An 18,308-nucleotide genomic window follows, 5' to 3' on the forward strand; every position below is an offset into this window, starting at 1 on the left:
TGCAAAAAATCAGAATTTATGCTTTTCACATCACTTGAACATATAATACCAGTTTTTGCACAGACAAGATTATCCATTCTCTGACTAGCTCGATTACTTCTAGGAAGTAAGTTTCCCATACCACTAATGACTTTTCAGATCCATTAGTCTGTTATGTATTATTGATTTCAAGCATTACTGATTAATGCTGTAAGTAGATTTATTTCTGCTCCTAAAGGACTGGCACCTCTTGCTACAGTTGCTAGATTAATAGTATGTTGCTGCTTGCTTTAGTTAGTTCCTTGCCATGTCTCCTTCCCTTCCTCTGCTCTTCGGCTGCCCCCTGTGCCACTGTTCTCCCCTTCACCATGTTTTTCTAATACTCAGTTAAATGTTAGGTGCTTTCCATTTACTTTCTATGTACGATGAATTTGCATGAAATTTTGGAAAGTGTAAGGTAGTACCAAAATGGAAAACTCATGCCTGCACAGCAGTGTTTTTTTCAAAGTTAACGTGTTTCATGTTATTGGTCCTTCCAGAGCCTGATTGCCACTGGCCGCAAGCTGCTCTGTCCCTGGCTGCTACTGCTCTCCAAGTACCACAGTCTGCTGCTGGCACTGTGGAGGCTCTTCGGTCACTGTAGCCGCTCCTCATCCCACCACTTCCAGGCTCCAGATTCTTTGGAGTGCCCAGCACCTCTGTTCAGTACAGATTATATAGCTTTTGTTATTTTCTGCATGCTATTCTACAGGTGTCTGATAGCTTGTGTCTTTGGTAGACTGCAGACATTTTGCTCATTAATATAGCATTTAACTAATCACCTGCGTTTTTAAGTCCCTCACTACCTTTGTTGCATAGCTATAATAATTAACTTCATATTAGTCTGTCAGCACTGATAATCTACACCATACTTCAAGGCCAGTTTTTTTGAAGTACTTAAATGCTGTTTCGGGGAAATGTTACTCAATACCACGTTATCAAATGTCTCTAAGATTTAGTCACATTAACTCTCAAAAATGAGAACATGCCACCTCCATCAGCTGTGGGACAGAGCAATACAACCATCACATGCTTATGTAAGTCAAGGCTTGGGACTTTGATATCAAAGATAATGAAGGTTGTGGTAAAAAAAAGAGTTATAAAATAGAAGTTTTAAATGTACCTGGTTTCACATGTCTGGGTGGTGGTTTTCTGTCAGGCCTTGTCACCTAATAGCCATTATCTGTCTGCAAGGAGACCAAGCACCAAGCGCTCTGTATGAACTGGAGCAGAAAGTTCTTCAGGTAGGGACAAGTTGTTAAAAAGGTTTTCTTGGTAATGACTGTGAAGGAAGAAGATTGAAATTAATTTAAATCAAGGAAGTAGTATCTACCTTTTGGTAAATAAATCAGTGTAAAGTTGTATCCTGAATTTAAACAGTATCAATCTCATGCCTCGCACAGTGTTAATTTGTCCTTTTCTTGGCGCTAGTGCCTTCTCTTTTCCCCTATCACCTAATGACAGTACATCACATGACAGAAGGGGGAGAGCGGTTATCTGATTTCTGTCAGTATTCACTTTTTCCCCTTGTTGGTTATCTCCCCAGCTCCTGGACCTTACAGGAGATTTCAGAATACAAAGGAGGACATTTAGGCACCCTGTTCCCAATAAGTGGCAACCCATGAGAGATTGTAATCTAAAACTACTTTGTCTCTCTAAGTATATGATTTATGTAACATATACTGTCAGAGTGTATCGTTGCAAAGCAACATGTTCTCAGGTGTATGGTTAGACATACAACCATCGCTTGCCCAAGACATTCTGGACCTCAGGACTCCAACAGAATCTTAAAAGTACTACAAGGACTTTCCTTTTGGAATATTTTTTTCCTCCTTTCTTGCTTTCCTTTGCCTATCCTAAACCAAGAAGTCAGGGATAATCAGTGCAAAGTCTTTTGAACTCCATCTCCCAGAATTATGAGAAAAAGGCTTTGATTTTGAGGTATAATAGTTGCTATTCATTTATATGAATACATAAGAAATATTAACTTGGAGAATATCTGTTTGCTCCCAGGTAAATAACTACAGAGAAATGTATGCCCTAAGCTTTAGGGTTTTTAGCTGTCAACTTACTAACAAACCAAAGGGAATAGTCAAAAGATCCTATTTCTTTCTCTCACTTGCCTAGCAATGACAAAGAAAATGCCACTTCAAATACAATTTCTGATTTTCTTCCAGTCTCATTATATTCCCCCTTGGTCAAGCAGAGGGGTTCTGTAGTATGGCCAGAATACAAGGATCTATTCTCATCCAAACCTGGTTTGTCCCCTTGTATGACAAGACAGAGTGTCACCATAAATCAAAGCCAGACCCTTGGGCAAGTTCAAATCCCAAATGTTGGGCTGCGGTGCTCTCCTGAAGAGCACATGGTGAACTGTCCTCTTCCACTGCAGGAAAGCTGTACTCCAGTGCCTCTGATGACCTCTGGGAAACTCAAGTATGAAATTGTCCTCCCTGTCTTCTACTAGAGATAGACTGATTTTGATTACTAATGGGAGATATAATGATATAGTTAAAAATCAGACGTACTTCTGGCAATTTAAGGCCTTCTATGACAAATGATTTTTGTTGCACATTTGTTTACAACAACATGCACTACATCAGAACTGCACTGCCAGTTGTGATGGGTCATTTTGTCCCTCCTTAATAGCTAGCCTGGCTTGACCCCTGCAAATTAATCAACCTCATTCTTTAGCTCTAGTAGTAGAAGCTTGTGGATTTAGATTCAGTAGCACCACATTCCTATAGATAAACAACTGAAATAAGTCATCACAGAAACACGGAGAGAGGAGTGAAATCCAGGAACTTTTTCAAATGACACAGTGCAATGAATCTGTATTTGCATTAATTCTGCAACTGTTTGGAAATTATTTCACTAGCCCCAGCACTGCTGATTTTTACTAGTTTTTCTTGTAGACGTGAAGATTCTTTAAGATTACTTTAGGAACAGATGTAGTAATTTTCCTGCATTATCTATCACTATGGTGGTAAGTCCCTTAATTTATTTTTGCTGGCACTGTCCCAACAGTGAAGACTTTGAGGTTTTTAAGGAGGTATTTAAGGAGATGTTGGGGTTTTTTAATGTAGCATTAGAATACAGTTTCCTAAAAGGAATCTCTTTTGATACACAGAGCAGTATCCTGTATGGTTTGAATGTACATTTAAGAAATAGAGGGTACTGTTGAAGTAGTATGTGAAGTAGCCCAAACAACAATGGAAAGCTCAAGACTAATTCAAAGTTCTGTTTCTTGGGTCCCCTAGTACTAGGAAATAGAAAAAATAAAGATGTTTAAAAAAGCCAGACCCCAGCATAAAGAAATTTTTCCCCATGTACGGTATTTCTGCCATACCTGTGTTCTGGAGGTGGGTTCAACTCTGCTAACCTTAGCACGCGTTTTACACCTTGTTTCTGCTAGTCATCTATGCCCTGTTTGTAGTGTGGAGACGGGAGCCCTAGAGGGTGGCTTGCTCTGGCTAATCTTAGACTGTCTCAGAATGGGATGAGTCACTTGATGGAGGTGTTTAAAGAGGGCGTGCAGATAAGTTTCAGTGGCTGAGGCTGTTGAAGATGAATTCCCGCTTTTCTAAGGTCTACATTATCTCTGTATAAAAATTTCCTGTCAGTTGTAAGAATTCTTTCCCTTGTGATTATAATTCTTTTTACAGTGCCAGGAAACTGTTACAGGAGTCCTAGGAGATGTTCAAACATTTCTGTCATTTATCCTTAATGTGGATACAGAGGCTGATTTTTCTAGATTTGCCAGTGGGTATGCTCCATAGTATCAGATATTAGCATTTGGGTCGCTCCCAGCTGGAGATTTCCTCTTCCATGGAGTAAGACGGACAAAAATGAAGCCATGTGAAAACTTCATGTAAGCTAGGTAAATGCTTGCCTCTCCACAGCTTGCAGACAAGCTTAGAACTGAATGAGTAGTATTTGGCAGACAATGCTTTCTTGCAATACAGTGATAAGTTATGTCAAAAGGACATAAATTATTTAATTGGCAGAAGACCTCAAATTTGCTGGCAATAATAAAGTAAAATAGGTCAGAGGAAAAAGAAAAAAACCCTTTAAATATGACCACAGCTTCAGAGACTGAGAAAGCAGTATCTTGTGTAATATATATTACTTTCCCCGTTGCTTTTCTTTTGTTTAATACAACCTGTTTAACATATTGTAAAGAAACAATCCATCATCTAGGCTTGGTGAGAAATTGCCCAAGTCACAGTTGAAAACCCTCTAGTATTATTCCAAATTTGTATTTAGAGCACCATCATTTTCTCAAAAGATACTTTACCTAGACACCACTTCAGTTTCAACACAGTACTTCCCTTCTGAAATTCAGTAAAGGGAAAATAAGAAATTCGCATTATAGCTGACAAATCATGTTCTCCCATTTGTTGAAAATGGACAGAAGAAATGTCAGCTTTTCTGTATCTGCTTTTTGTACTAACAATTGATGCTCAAGAAAAGCTGTAAACTGTTCAAGCCTCTGGCAAAACATAGCAAATGTCTGTTGTAAACAAAAATCTTTGGTAGAATTCTAGATACTGCAGTCCAGACTAAAGAAAGGCTTCTGCCTTAACCCTCCAATGCAGAAAAGGTTCTAAACAGTTGGACTACTGTGTAATTGAGGACCTGTGACTGTCTATCCTGAAGAAAGAGAACGAGGGAACTTGGCTTCCTTGCCCTGTTCAATCAAGACAAAAGCATCAGATGCTGAAGAGAAGAAACAATACAGAGAAGGATGGAAGGCCTGGGGAGGTAATTGCCACCTCCTTTCACAGCCAAAGCTGCATGAATCTGGTTCAGAGAAGTCCAAACTGCCAGGCCGACATGTTTCTCGCTTGCAGGAACCCAGGTGCTGCAGGAGGACCATCTGCCTGAAATTCAGGTGGTTTGACACGGAGCACAGTTTTAAGTGCTGATCTGCACATAAATTGTCACAAGAATAATTATACTGCTCTTACTTTACATCTCTCGCTATGCAAGTACAATAGGTGGATATTCTTACTCTTTTTGTCCTAAAATAATAAATCTTGAATCAGTATCATACTATAATTATTGTCTTGTCTTCAGCTGAAGAGGGACACCTGTGCTTCCAAGATCATCTGCACATTGCATCAACTGGCAAAAGGTTTCAATTAAAGTAGACATGGTTATTTTGATTAAGTCACGTAAATGAGCACATGTGCCCTGAAAGCACACAGAAGTTTCATGGCTGATTCCTTAGCATCATAGGAAGTTTCCTTGGGCAGCCAACAACCTTCGTGTTCCGGACTAACATACAACAGCCAAAATAATCACATACATTTTTGCTAACATCAACCAAATAAATTTCTAGTAGAAATGCTTAGTAACAAGAACTATAGAAATACATTCATATATATTTCTTTATATAGAGGAAGAGAGGGATTGCTATTGACTATAGAACTTCAATAAAAATACTACTTGTAACTCGGAATGCTAATTTTATCAAAGAATGTTTATTCTAACTAGTGAAATCTTGCATCTGTCAGATGGACAAAACTGATGAGTTTAAAACTGGGTTTTATTAACAGGTGTGGGAAGAAAAGTGCTTCCATTGTGATTTCTCAAGTGCCAGAACAGGAAAACAACTTGCAAATGGTTGGACAAAAAAAAATAACCTATTTAATTTGATTTTTAGTACATTTTTATTTCAACAAAGGAGGTATTAGTACATGGGGATATTCTGGGGAAAAATACACTTTGGTTAATGTTTGGTCATGTCTACAAAGTGAACAAGTTATAACCAAATCTTGTCAAGTACTGAGTTATATTATTTCAAAACTATTAAAGGAGTTCATAGTCTGTGAATTAATATCTACATGACTAACTCCTCATGTCAGCATTCACTTTCATCTTCCTAAGATATGAAGTTTTTTTCCTTGAAGCTGCATTCTCAGCTTGTCAAGAGTGCGGAACTGTTTTTTTCATATCATCCACATGTTAGACTGTTTGACCACTGCTATGTTCCTGCTGCTGTTCTGGCTAATGAACTCAACTGAAATGAAGTACTGGTATATTTTTAAAACCTAGAATTAATGACAGACAGCAAAATGTACCATCACTGGGCTATGGAGTATCTGCTATTTCATAGTAAAGCTGGAATTTTCCTCTTTCAAAATTCTGGCCCCGGTCTCCTAAAGCCCTGCTTTCCTGTTCCCAATTCTTTAGTTGAAGCACAAGGCTTTATTCTTATAGAGGGCCAAATGGTTTGTGCTTTATTCTGCTGGTCATACACATTGCCTATTATATTTAATGTCCTTCCACAGAAGCTGGCCTAAGTGCAATGGAGAAACAATTCATTATGACACTGGAAAATCAGCTGCAAATGGTATCTGTGGGCTGGATTACAGCTGCTCCTTTGTTTCTCCAGGTGACACACCCTTTGTTTTTAATGACAGTACTCCTGTGTTTTAATGTTCCTGGTGTAGTTTCATGAATTCTGGGGAAGGACGCTGTCAAGTCAGGAAAATGTGCCATTATTTCTGTTGGTATTTGCTGTAATTGTTATGGTGTAAACATCGGCAGTTCAAGCTCTGTAGGTAACTATCTTTTAGCAGATGAACCGGCGTAATTGGAAAAATTAGTTTTCAGACACACACAAATTAATTTGTGGTAACAAGTTGGCAGGGCAGGTAACAGTAGCAGCTTTCAAAACAAAAACCAAATCGCAAGTAATTCCTGAGTTTAGTTAGATAAGTACCCTGCACAAAAGACCATCAGCATCTTTAAGTCCTACATATTCAAAAAAATGCATCAAGTGACCTCACAGTAAATATATAAGTCAAAATCCAGAACCAGTGCTCTAAAATGTATGTGCACTGATGATCACTAAAGGACTAAAATGTTCAGCTCCCTGTGGGTGAATATTTCTCATAGAATGATCTCTAATATGACATCTCAATGCTGATCATTAAGGAAAACTTGCAAAACACCTTCCAGTTTGGAAACACATATATTCATAACTCTACTGACTACTAAAAATTAAGAACTCAGACCTAGTGGAATGGTTGGAGAATGCAAAATAGCTGCTCTTTTAAAAGTCTCCCCTCTGTTATTTTTCTGCGCTCAGTGAATCATGAAGAGCCTTTTACTGCAGTAATGTCTAATGAGCAGAAGACATTCAATAGAAGCACCATCAAAGTACCGCAAGGAAAGCCTGAGAAATAGCAGTGATTAGAAACTATTCCCATCACAGCGAATGTTAATGTTGCATTACTCTGTTGGATTTCTGGTTTTACTCAGCCTCTCAGTTCTTAAAGCCTAATTCTTATACAAAAAACATGTTCCTAAATCTTCAGCTAGTCATTCTGGGTGCTTCAGTTGCAGGCACTTTTCTGGAATGCGAATGTCAGAGTTCTGATCATCAAACCTTGAAAATCAGAGCTTTTAATAAGGCTATTTAGTATCTATTTAAAAAAAAAATAAAAGATGTTCCATTAAAATGAGTTTTTGGTTCACAGATTTTAAAAGAAATTATTTCTTTTCCAATCATTAGGAGAAAGGAGGGAAAGGGAGCTTGTGTCTCAGCTGGTTTGTTCTGGCAACTTTTTTGAAAGGCACTGGCCTATCATGAAGAGAGTTGCTGAGCTGAGATGAAAACTGTTTTTTTTAGTATGACTCTGTTTTAAATTATACAAAGCTTTCCAAGAGAGGCTGCGTTAGCTTTCAGATTTCTGTGCTTGTGCTCAAGCTGAAGAGTAATTTGGCTTGGACCAAAATAACTTCATGGTTCAGACTGCAGCCTTTCTTTTCCCTGACTTTTATGTTGAGAACTTGAAACTACATTCTTACATCCAGACTCCTTTTACAAACCCACAAAAGCCTCATCAATGTTTGATTTAGATCACTGAAATATGGTTTGAGAGGCACAGATGTGCTGACCTGCATACTGCTGGAGGCTGAAAGAGTAATCTAGGGAAATCTCACCATATTCTTCTCTTTCCTGGCATGCTGCTTTTAGCCACTGGATATTGGGTTAGACAGACCCTTGGACTGACTCAGAATGGGCATTGTCATACTTTTATGTTCTTAGGGCTATCTATTAAATACCAACATCTTTCCCTAATGCAATAGATTATTTAAAATAATAAATAAACAGCAACAAAAAAATCCCTCCTAAGATCTCTTGCTCTAAACTTCCGTAATGTGAGAGGATTCCAAATCCAAAGTTATGATCCTAAATAAATGACCAGACGGCAAACAGGTATTGGGGTGACATCACTGCAAGGTAGTAAGACTTTGGTTTTGAGAAAATGTGCTCATTTATGAAGAATTTAACTTAGTGGATATAATACAGTAGTAAGTAATTTAGTTAAGAATTTGAGACTCAAGAGTCTGTCAGGGACCTGAGTACCCCAATAGGTCTTAATTACCCTGACCGGCTTCACCTGACACCCCCATCAACCCCCTCTAGCCACGGGGCCAGGGGCTGCATTTAAGCTGAAGCCTGGCCCTTTGCTCACTGCCTGAGCTTATCACAGCTATGTCGGTGTGCAGCCCTGGGCCTGGGTATGGATATTGCCTTGCCACCTTCTGCTGCCAGCCCTGCCCGGCTGCATGGATGTGACTGATAGCCCAGACTCTCTGCTGATCCTGAGAGCTGCCTTCCCCAGGTCTGCCGAGCTTACTTTGCTCACGTGTTATGGCATGCTGCCCTGCCTGGTGAGGCTTCTGGCCTCCTGGTTTATTATCATCCTACTGGCCCCTACAAAGCAGCTGTCCTTTGCTGTTCCCTGGCATAGTCTAACAATCATATCCTAGTCTTAAATTCTTGTGTTGCTTTATTCTCAGTTCAGTTTATAATTGTTTGGTAAACTCTTTCTGCTCTGCAAGTGTTGAACTGGAGTTGCAGTGGAACCAAATCACTTATTAAACCAGCAGAAAGTTTCTCTGGAGAGCCAGGTCCTGTAGTGTTCAAATCAGCAGAGTGAATGGGGGGAAAATACCTCTGCTGTTTTCCCATTCTAAAGCAGCTCTGGAGGTCTTATCTGGGAGCCAGAGTCTGTCAGGTAACAAGCATTGCTAGGAAGGGAACACACTTTGACATCTGTACGGTGCTTGGAAACCCTGTGGCAGAATCTTCCTTGGGCCGTTTATACTGGCTTTGCAATTGCTTTGTAAGAGGGAGCCCAGATCCTCAAGCAGTAGGAGCTGAGTTAGTACAGCCACGTTGATTTACACTATCTGAGGAACAGATCCATGATAAAAGTACAAAACTACTTAATTCTGTAAGGGTGATTAGACCTGGAAGTTTATTGTATGTTTTGTGGAATATTGGTGAACTGTAAAACTGAGTCCTACTGCTCCTTAAATGTGAAATGTTTATGCTCAGAAAATAGGTTTGAGTTTATTTGGTATCTCTACTTCAGAATGCTGCCACAAGATTATTTTTCGATTGTTTTTACGTAATAACCAACATGATCATTGTTGACTTGCTGTCTGCAAGATACTAGAGGACACTGAGATCTCTGCAATTACCTGATGATCCTAAGTAATTCAGATTGCTGCACAAGGATGTTTTGCTATGAACTGCCAAATGAACAGCCTTGTTCTATCGCTTTAAAAGAAATCCAAGAAATTAACTCCACAATGAGCCAGTGAATTTGAAAACAAAAAGACTGAGCAGACTGTCAAGCATGTCCATACTCAGGAATATAATAGCAACAGTTTGTACTGATTGCATGGTTAGGATTTTTTGAACTTACCTTCACTTAAATTTGTGGGAAAAAAAGTTACTCTATTTCTCATTACCTCTTCTCCCTTACGATCAGTTACTATAAATAAACACTGAAAAAATGTAGTACTTTCACCTCTTGTATCAAAGGCAGCAGCAATGCATTTGTTTAGTAAAATATTCTTTGTGTAGTAATGGCAAGGGTTAACTTCTTGGTTGGGTAGAGGGGGTTTTTTGGGGGGAGAAAGAGAGGATGATAATTTTACTCTGTGTAAATTACATCCTGTTACTAAAGTTGCAAAATGGGGTAAATGCACACAAAGAAAATGTTTTTGTACTTGGGGGGAAAAAAAGCCTCTAAATGTCCATTCTTTATTGAGGTGTTCTGCAGTCTTAAGTCCCATTGCAGAAACTGCTTAGAAAAGAGCGCATTGTCTGTCTTATGAAGAAAAGAAGCAGCTGAATCATTCACTCAGAAGTGACATAAGGCTTATCTAAATCTGATGTCCCTCATCACAGGATCCACTTGTTTCTTATACAGGGAGACGTCAGTCGCTTCCTACTGGTGACATTCTTAAGTTTCAGTTTGTACAAGAAGGAAACTGTATGGTGGCATGCAAAATAGCTCAACGGCTGTGGAGAATCAGGCCCAGAAATTAAGTCTGTATTCAGGGATGCCTGGTTTTGATCTGTTTTTCATGTTTCAGGCATATTTGTAGCAATCTCAGAAGAGCAGAAAGAATGCAGCCCAGCTTTTCCTATCACATAGATGAATTCCAGGATATTCTTTCAGTGGAAAAACTCAGACATGTTTGCCTGCTGTGCTTTACTACCCAACTATGTTTTCATGATTTGCAGCATCATTTGCAAGTCATGGAAAGGAATGCCAGTTCTGTAGGGAGCAGGCAGAACTACAGAAGTGAGAAATAATAGTTTTGCTTCTGAGGATCACTGCCAGTGTCTTTTATCACTTTAGTTCATATAGGTTTGCTTTTGAGATATTTATTCATAAGGCTTTCTCTTTTGTTTTTTAAACTCTGAAAACAGTCTTCAAAAAGACATCCATGTTTCTATTAAAACAAAACCCTGAGATTCTATTGACTTCTTATTGTAACCATACTGAACTACTCACCAATTCATCACCTAAAACTTAAGCAGAGTATATTTGTTGAAGGAAATTCATGACACTACCAGAAAACAGAAGCTCACCATGTCTGCATTACTCTCGTGCCTAGAAATGTTAGGCAAGCCAGAACATCGTAACAGCACATAATAAAAAGTCTCTGCTCCAAAGAGCTTGTTATCCAAGGATAGGGAGGCAAGAAACAGAGGCATACTGGCAGGAAAGTGGCAGGTAACAATAAGACAATATGGGTCAGTGCTGACAATAGGAGCAGCAGGTTCTGTGTGCCTGCAGCCTAGCTGTTGTCAATGTCTCTCACTGCCACTGCCACCAGCAAGAGGAACTGCATGAAGACAAGCAAATCATGCATGTTGGAAACTCTGTGCAGTGAATGATAGAAATGAGCATCACTGGCTGACAGGATGTGAGAGCTGGCAAGCCAGTGCTGTCTGAAAGATGATAAGTAAGCTGGAGATGGATAATCCATCAAGGCCCTTGGAAGTGAAGACAGCAATATCTATCTGATTTAATAGAAAAGGGGAGGTCAAAGAAGGGGATGCATGGCAGTAACAGTCAAAGCAACGGGCTGGGAGATGACAGGATCAAGATGAAAGGGGCTGAAAAGGACTGAGCTGGACACAACCACACTGGCACACTTGCATCCTGTCTGCAGCCTTGTGATAATTGCCTTGTATGTTCCATTAATTAAGGCTGGAGAAAAAAGGATGTCATAGCAACTGAAGTCAGTGAGGATCCAGAGGAGGCATTTAGCAGAGTAGGTATTAATAAAGGCCACATGGCAGAGTTAAAGGAGAATATCTCTTTATTTAGAGGCCTCATGTGAACACCTGGGAAATCAGAGCCCAAGATGATGACAGCCCTAGAAGAAGAGTTTATAAAGAAATGAGCATATGGCTTTACACTTCTGTACATTGAGAAGCTCTGATTGTAGAACTGCAGTGGATTCTCCTTTATCTTAAACATTAGGTCTGTCTGATTTTGGACTTTGTGTGAAAGGTTTCAAGTTGCAGCTGGGAGAAACTCCTCATAATATCTCTGTTCTCAATAGTCATGACAGAATCCTGCCCAAATCTTGAACACTGTATAATCTGAGCCAAATCCTGCTCCTGCTGCAGCTGCTGTTAGTTATTTTGTCTTGGGCAGGACACTTGTCACTGAAATCTCTTACAGACTTGGCTAAAATATCCTCCCGTATTTCTAACTTGCACTGACTCTCCAAGCTGTTTTTAGAAACAATTCAAACACAGATTTTGAAAATTCGGTGATGTTAGTGGTCAGTTTCTCCCTCCCTCACCCTGCCCAAATTCCTGAAAGCAATGAACACCGTGCAGACTAGAACAGCAAAGCACAGGGTACCTGCAGTAGCTGTGGGCTGCTGAGACTTCAGCTGCAGTCAGTGATAAAGCTGTCTGCTTATTAGTGCAGTAACATAATTTTCTTCCACCAGCAGACTGAATAATCATGTCCTTTATTTTTATAATTTTTCCAGAATCACTGATGGTATTTCTAGAAAGGTTAGGATTTCTATCACAAGGATGTTGTAAGACTAGACAATATGTGCCAGGAAAAATAGTTTTATAACCATCAGGGCAGTATATGCATTCTTTGCGGATCATTTGAAGACAATAGTGCTATTATCTAAAGGAGAAAGATGACAATTCTTTAATATCAAATGAGACCACACTTTCTTTACCTTCTAGCTATCATGAACTATTTTTTCTCAAACCCAGGGTTTTCATTTTGATTGCTGTGTGCGGGTACAAATCGCATCTTATTGTTCCTCTCCCCTTAGTCATTTCATCAGAGAACCGTCTGTCTCCATAACCTAACTCTATCTCACCTATCAAGATATTTCTGCAGCCCCTCCCCATGAGCTCTGGTCACTAAGTTCTTTCTACTTCAGAAGTAAATACTACATAAGCAGATGAGATTAAAACCCAAATGGTACCAATTTCTCTACCTGTAAGCAGTACAAGCTCATTATTAATGCTGACCAAAACCTGGCACTGCTGTCTGTCACTGGCAGATGTCACTCTAATGGCAGTCAATACTTGACTGGGGGAAAATGCTTGATGAACAGAATTTCTCTGTGATTTTACTTCTCATGCCTTCTCTACCAATAACCCTCTTTCAATCTGAGTCCTACCCTAGCTACGAAACACACTGTTCTGCTGTACCCCTGCATTAGTAAATCTTTCACAATGCCTACTTCCAGCACAGATGGCAAGGCAACGTGGAGACCACCATGTGCTGACCCCACATCTCAACCCACTGCAGACCGAGCTTCCTGTGGCACAGACCTGATTTGTTATGGGCAAGAGAGTAGCAAGGGAAGTTTTCTTTAAGTTTTGTATGTAATTACTGCCTGAAAATGGGAAGGTTGTTCTTTCTGCAATGACATAGCAAGTTTTCTATCAATTTTAAAATAGGGTTTGTCCCTGCTTACAGTAGGCACTAAACTGCACCAGCACAACCAGCTTTATCTCACACATGTGAGGAGGGCTGGAAGGGTGAGAGCTCTTACTTGGGAACTGAATGAAAGGAGGGAAGCTTCCAGCTAAAATAATTTGAGAAGAGTTTGGCTAACCAGAATTCTCTGGAGAAGGGTAGGCTTTGCACAGAAGTTAAGTAACAGGAGACAGGTAAAGAATGAATCTGAGAGCTCAGCCCACAAAACAAAGTAAGAGGTTTTTTTTGGAAGCACTGCAGATCCAACTTGGCTGATCTGGAGAGCTCTTTGACTTCTTTGTCCTTAGGCTCTGTAAGGAAGGCCAAGAGGGACAGAGGCAGGTTGACCTTTTCAAGCTACCTGGCCTTGAAGCTATAAGCCACTAGAGTAAGCTGGAAATACTACTGGGGAAATCAAGGCAGAGTACCTGTTGGATTGTGTCTTGCCATAGAGTGGCAGGCTAATGCCATGTTACAGAGCTAAATTAATACTGTGAAAACATCACTGATACAATCCTTCCATCTCAGTGGAAAAGACTTTTTTTTAAAAAAAAAATCTTAGGAAAAAAACCTTGTGTGTGAATGGACTTTTCTAAACCATCCTTTCTGGTCTGGCCCTTCTGTACTTAGTTCAGCCCTGGGATTCTCACTCTCCTGCTTGCTTACATGCTTACTGGCTGCACCCTGCAGTTCGTGCTATTGCTGTTCACCATAGATCTTGGCTACCCTATAAAATCAGAACTACCTATGAGGTGAATTATTCACTTCTACAGCTGTGCAGAAACCACGCTGATTTGCTTTACTGTTTTCTATTTTGTCTATTGATTTTTGGGTAGTCCCAAGAGTGTGCTCCCACAAAAGGCCATACAGAACTTTGTACTCAGTTTAACCATTTTATTTACAACAGGTGTTCTTGTCTCCATGTCCCCTTGCCAAGTTGCTCCAGGCATGAAGAAATAAATTTAATTTCTATGATTAATAGAGCACAAAGAAGATGTATATTATATGACTCTCTCCCTGCTTTGTTATTTGGGGTGCCAAAATTGCAGTATGCTGTCTGGGAACAGCTAGGAAGTGGGAGAATTCCCACCTGACAGATCTTAGCTGTTAAAAAAGGCAGAAAGAACACAGGCGGTTGCAACCAGATTTCTGTATAAAATGAGCAACCAGTTTTCACCTGCATATATAAGCAGATAAATTTGTTGCAGGTACCACTACAAAAGTAGGCCTCTGAAAACACTTCTGAGAGAAACATGTTTTCAGATGTTACAGCCACTGAGAAGCAATACCACACCAGATACTGAGGGCTCACCGCTTCTATACAGGAGGGACTGTGTAAGGAAGGCTGCTATGGACTCAGATTTTATAATGTCGTATTGCCTTTTGAAAGGCAGATACTGAGAATGGATAGGCTCTCAACTGAAAAATCAGTAATTCCTCCGTCTGCCCCATCACTTATAGGAAGACCTAGTGCATCTAGAGGACAAGCACATCATATTTTGAGGGCAGCATAATTAGCCCCAAGATCTTTTACAGGGGTTATCGCTATCATTCTCCCTATAATAACAGGGTGGGGGCAGATCACACAACTTACTAGGCAAGCCTTAGAAACACCCAACTTCCTCGCTTTGTGCATTCCTCATTCATGGTAACTCATATCCCAGAACTGTATCTGCACTCTAAGAAAGAGTGGGAATTTACCTTTCCCATTACTGAGTAGTCTATTCCTCTTTCCTCATGCTGGCCTTGGAAACCTAGGTAATCTTTTGGAAAATTTAAGGAAGCCCAGGTGAACTTTTGTAAATGTGTCTCAGGGACATTAATCCTTGGCTGACCATACCCCTGGTCTTCTAACTCTCCTGGCGTTTCCCCACAGCAGTCTATCTTCTAAGCAGCAAATCAGCCCACCCTCTATTCCTGCAGATTCCTAAAACCTAATTCCACACAAAGGTCCCAGCCAAAGAAGAGGACACTGTTTCTTTTCACTCATTGTGAAAGAACTCCTATGCTCATTTGAACTTAAATTAAATTTTACCCATGCATTCACTTTCCCTTGTCCTGTTAGACAGTTTTCTCAGTTTTCTGGAAGAGCCCCAGAGTCCATGATCTTTCTGCTATTTCTGCCTGTATTTTATAAAAAGCTATGAACAGAAGTTAATTATCAGTAGCAAGAGGTTGTATTGGGTCTGGCTGAGATGGAGCTGATTTTCCCCATGGTGCTGGGCTTTGTATGGCAGCTAGAAAGGTGGTGATGCACACCGGTGTTTAGGCTCCCTCTGAGCAGGGCTGGCACAGCACCAGGGCTGCCTCTCCAACACTCCCCCTCACTGGGGGGTGGGCAAGACCTTGGGAACAGAAATAGCCAGGACAGCTGACCCTAAGTGAGCAAAGCGTTTTTTCATACCATGTGATGCCTGCTCAGCAATGAAAGCTAAGAGAGAGGAGGATGCGGGGGTAAGGGTAGGGGGGACACATTTGTTACTATGATGTTTGTCTTCTGGAACACTGCTATGCGCAGTGAAGGCCTGCTTCCTGGGAAGTGGTTGGACATCACCTGCTGATGAGAAGTAGAAAATAAATCTTGTGTTTTCCTTCACTTCCATGCACCGCCTTTGCTTTTGCTTTATTAAACTGCCTTTATCTTAACTCATGAGTTTTTTCCATCTTATTTTCTCCCTGCCACCACCCTGCTGTCCTGCGGGGAATGGGAGTGATACAGCAGCTTGGTGGGCTCCTGGCATGCAGTTAGGGTCAACCTACCATAGAGGTGCAGGTGAAAGTCAGGACTCTCAAATTGGGAAGGATGTTCTCACCATACTTCAATGTGACAGAATTCAGAGAGATGAATTCTGGGCAGGTTTTCTTTTCTCCAGAAGAGACTGAGAGCAATTCAGACCTGGGCCATAAGTCAGGTGGGCTTCCAGTGAGTTACCCACATGTCTCTGGCAGAAATATTTGAAAACTTTAGTATGAGCCGGATGGCTTTAGCAAGTACCCAGTGTCATGAATTGATACATTTTCTCCATTAAGCTTCCCAGGGAGACAACAGAGGTAAGCTTTTGGTGGAGAATAAATAAGGGAGATTTAGAGAGCAAATTTCCCTCCAGATCTATAAGTCTAGCATTCTGATAACTTTTAAGTGAAATAGCCTTACCTATTAAGAAAAACAATCACCGCTCACTAAAATACTTTGAATTGTTCTCTCTGGTTTAGTACTGCATATAAACCAAAAGGAAATCTCAGAGAAAAAAGTTTTGTGAACAATTTGCTATTATATGTCTTTGCCTGACTTCCCAGGTGCTGGGTACAGAGAATGAGATGCCTCATACTTCAAATGTTGTGCAGTTCTAGGACATGACTCCTCTCTTTCCATAGAAACTGAGGCATTGCATATAGAATAGATCAGCTGAATCGCCTCTAGCAATTGGCTAAAACACAGGATCAGACAACTGTAATCATATGAGAACATTTCCATTGGACATGAACTTAGTGTTAGGGTCTAATTTTCAGAAATAATTTCACTTAGCTTGCAAGTGCTTAGTATTCACAAAAGCAGGCCCCAGAAGCTAAGGAAGGGCACCAAATCAATAGCCCTCTTTGGACTAGTACCCAGTTCTTATTGGGAAAATTCTCTCCTTCATACTGTATATTCTTTCATAATATACTCTCAGGAGATGCTGAACTAATCAAATTAATCTATCTTGAAAGGCATGTGTAACACCAAATCTAATGAAGCAAGAAGGTGTCTGGTTTACTTCAAAAAAGACTACATGTATTCCATGATTTGAATACCCTGCCAAATATACTATGGGCTCTCCTAAAAATGCGAAAAATTGGAATCTTCCAGGCTAACGGTAAGTGAAATATTTTCAGTGCATTGTTATTAAGATGAGAGGAAATAATTAGAAAAATGTAATCTGTGACCCAGGGAAAAGGAAAACAAAGTACAAGCTGTATGTAAACAGACTGAGTGTTGGCATAGCAAAAACTAAAGCACAAAGCAGAAAACTAAGAGCAAACAATTAGAGTACAGAGGCAAAGAACACCTTGGATCTAGTATTTATGTCTGTCCTTGAAGACTGTATGTCTCAAACTTTCTGTTTTATCAGTTTGGTAAGAGCAGGATGTAACTGTGTGCAACTTCTTTGAACATGAAATTCACACCAATGGGAGACCTCCCATTGCCTCCTTTCTTCAATGCACTTCAATCATTAAAATGAACTTCATGCTCTATTCCCTGGATAAATTTTATTTGAAGATAGTAAGAGCTTTTCCCAGTTTCACACTGTGGCTTTCTGTAATAACATCTTCTACCTTTTCAGTAGTAAAATTCAAAATTATATTCCAAAAAGGTTCTGTCCCTTGAAATGTCCAACACTATTGTTGGCTGCCTCATATCTACAGTGTGCTGCATGCAAGCACTGTGTGTGCAGAAACACAGCGCCATGGATCTGGAGTTTGCATCAATAGCTTTTGAAGTTTGTACCATTATTGTCACATCCACCGTTGCCCTGGTACTCATATGTCTGTTATCACACACACATAGAGAGGAAGGGAAGAGCACAGCCTAGAAAATGACCATAGAATCTCAGACACTGACAAAGCTGAAAACTGTCAGGTGATTTGCCACCTCTGGGTTCAGTTCTGCCACAGCTAGTTTAAATCTGGGTTGGTTGTGCCTACCTAACACTGCAGGGCAGGGACACTCGAAGAAATGTCTCTGCCTTTCACAACAAGTCAGCTGATAATTATTTTTAAGGTCTCACAGTCTGACAGCATGTAGAAACTAAGAGGTGTCTCCTCTGGTGAATGTTCACTGTTGTGGTGACACAAGGTAAACGCCACCTTCCTTAAATGACATCAGGGAAAGGGGATCTGCAGCACTATAGGTGAGTGACTTGGATGTAGAGGCACAGCTCCGGTTCATGCAGAAATGCAACCACTCTAACTTAAGGTTAGGTACTGCCAGTGCTAATTTAAGGAAAGGTACGTGAG

General features: G+C 40.3%; 1 protein-coding gene across 1 annotated transcript in view; it reads right to left on the reverse strand.

Annotated features, from left to right (window-relative positions):
- Nucleotides 1-18,308, reverse strand: part of WAPL (WAPL cohesin release factor) — a 159,810-nt gene that overhangs the window by 99,304 nt on the left and 42,198 nt on the right. Inside the window, exon 3 of the mRNA XM_040607165.1 lies at nucleotides 1,142-1,300. The gene's annotated coding sequence lies outside the window, so the exon portion shown is untranslated. The remainder of the gene's footprint in view (nucleotides 1-1,141; nucleotides 1,301-18,308) is intronic.

Source organism: Falco naumanni, chromosome 9, assembly GCF_017639655.2.
Source record: "Falco naumanni isolate bFalNau1 chromosome 9, bFalNau1.pat, whole genome shotgun sequence".
NCBI lineage: Eukaryota > Metazoa > Chordata > Aves > Falconiformes > Falconidae > Falco > Falco naumanni.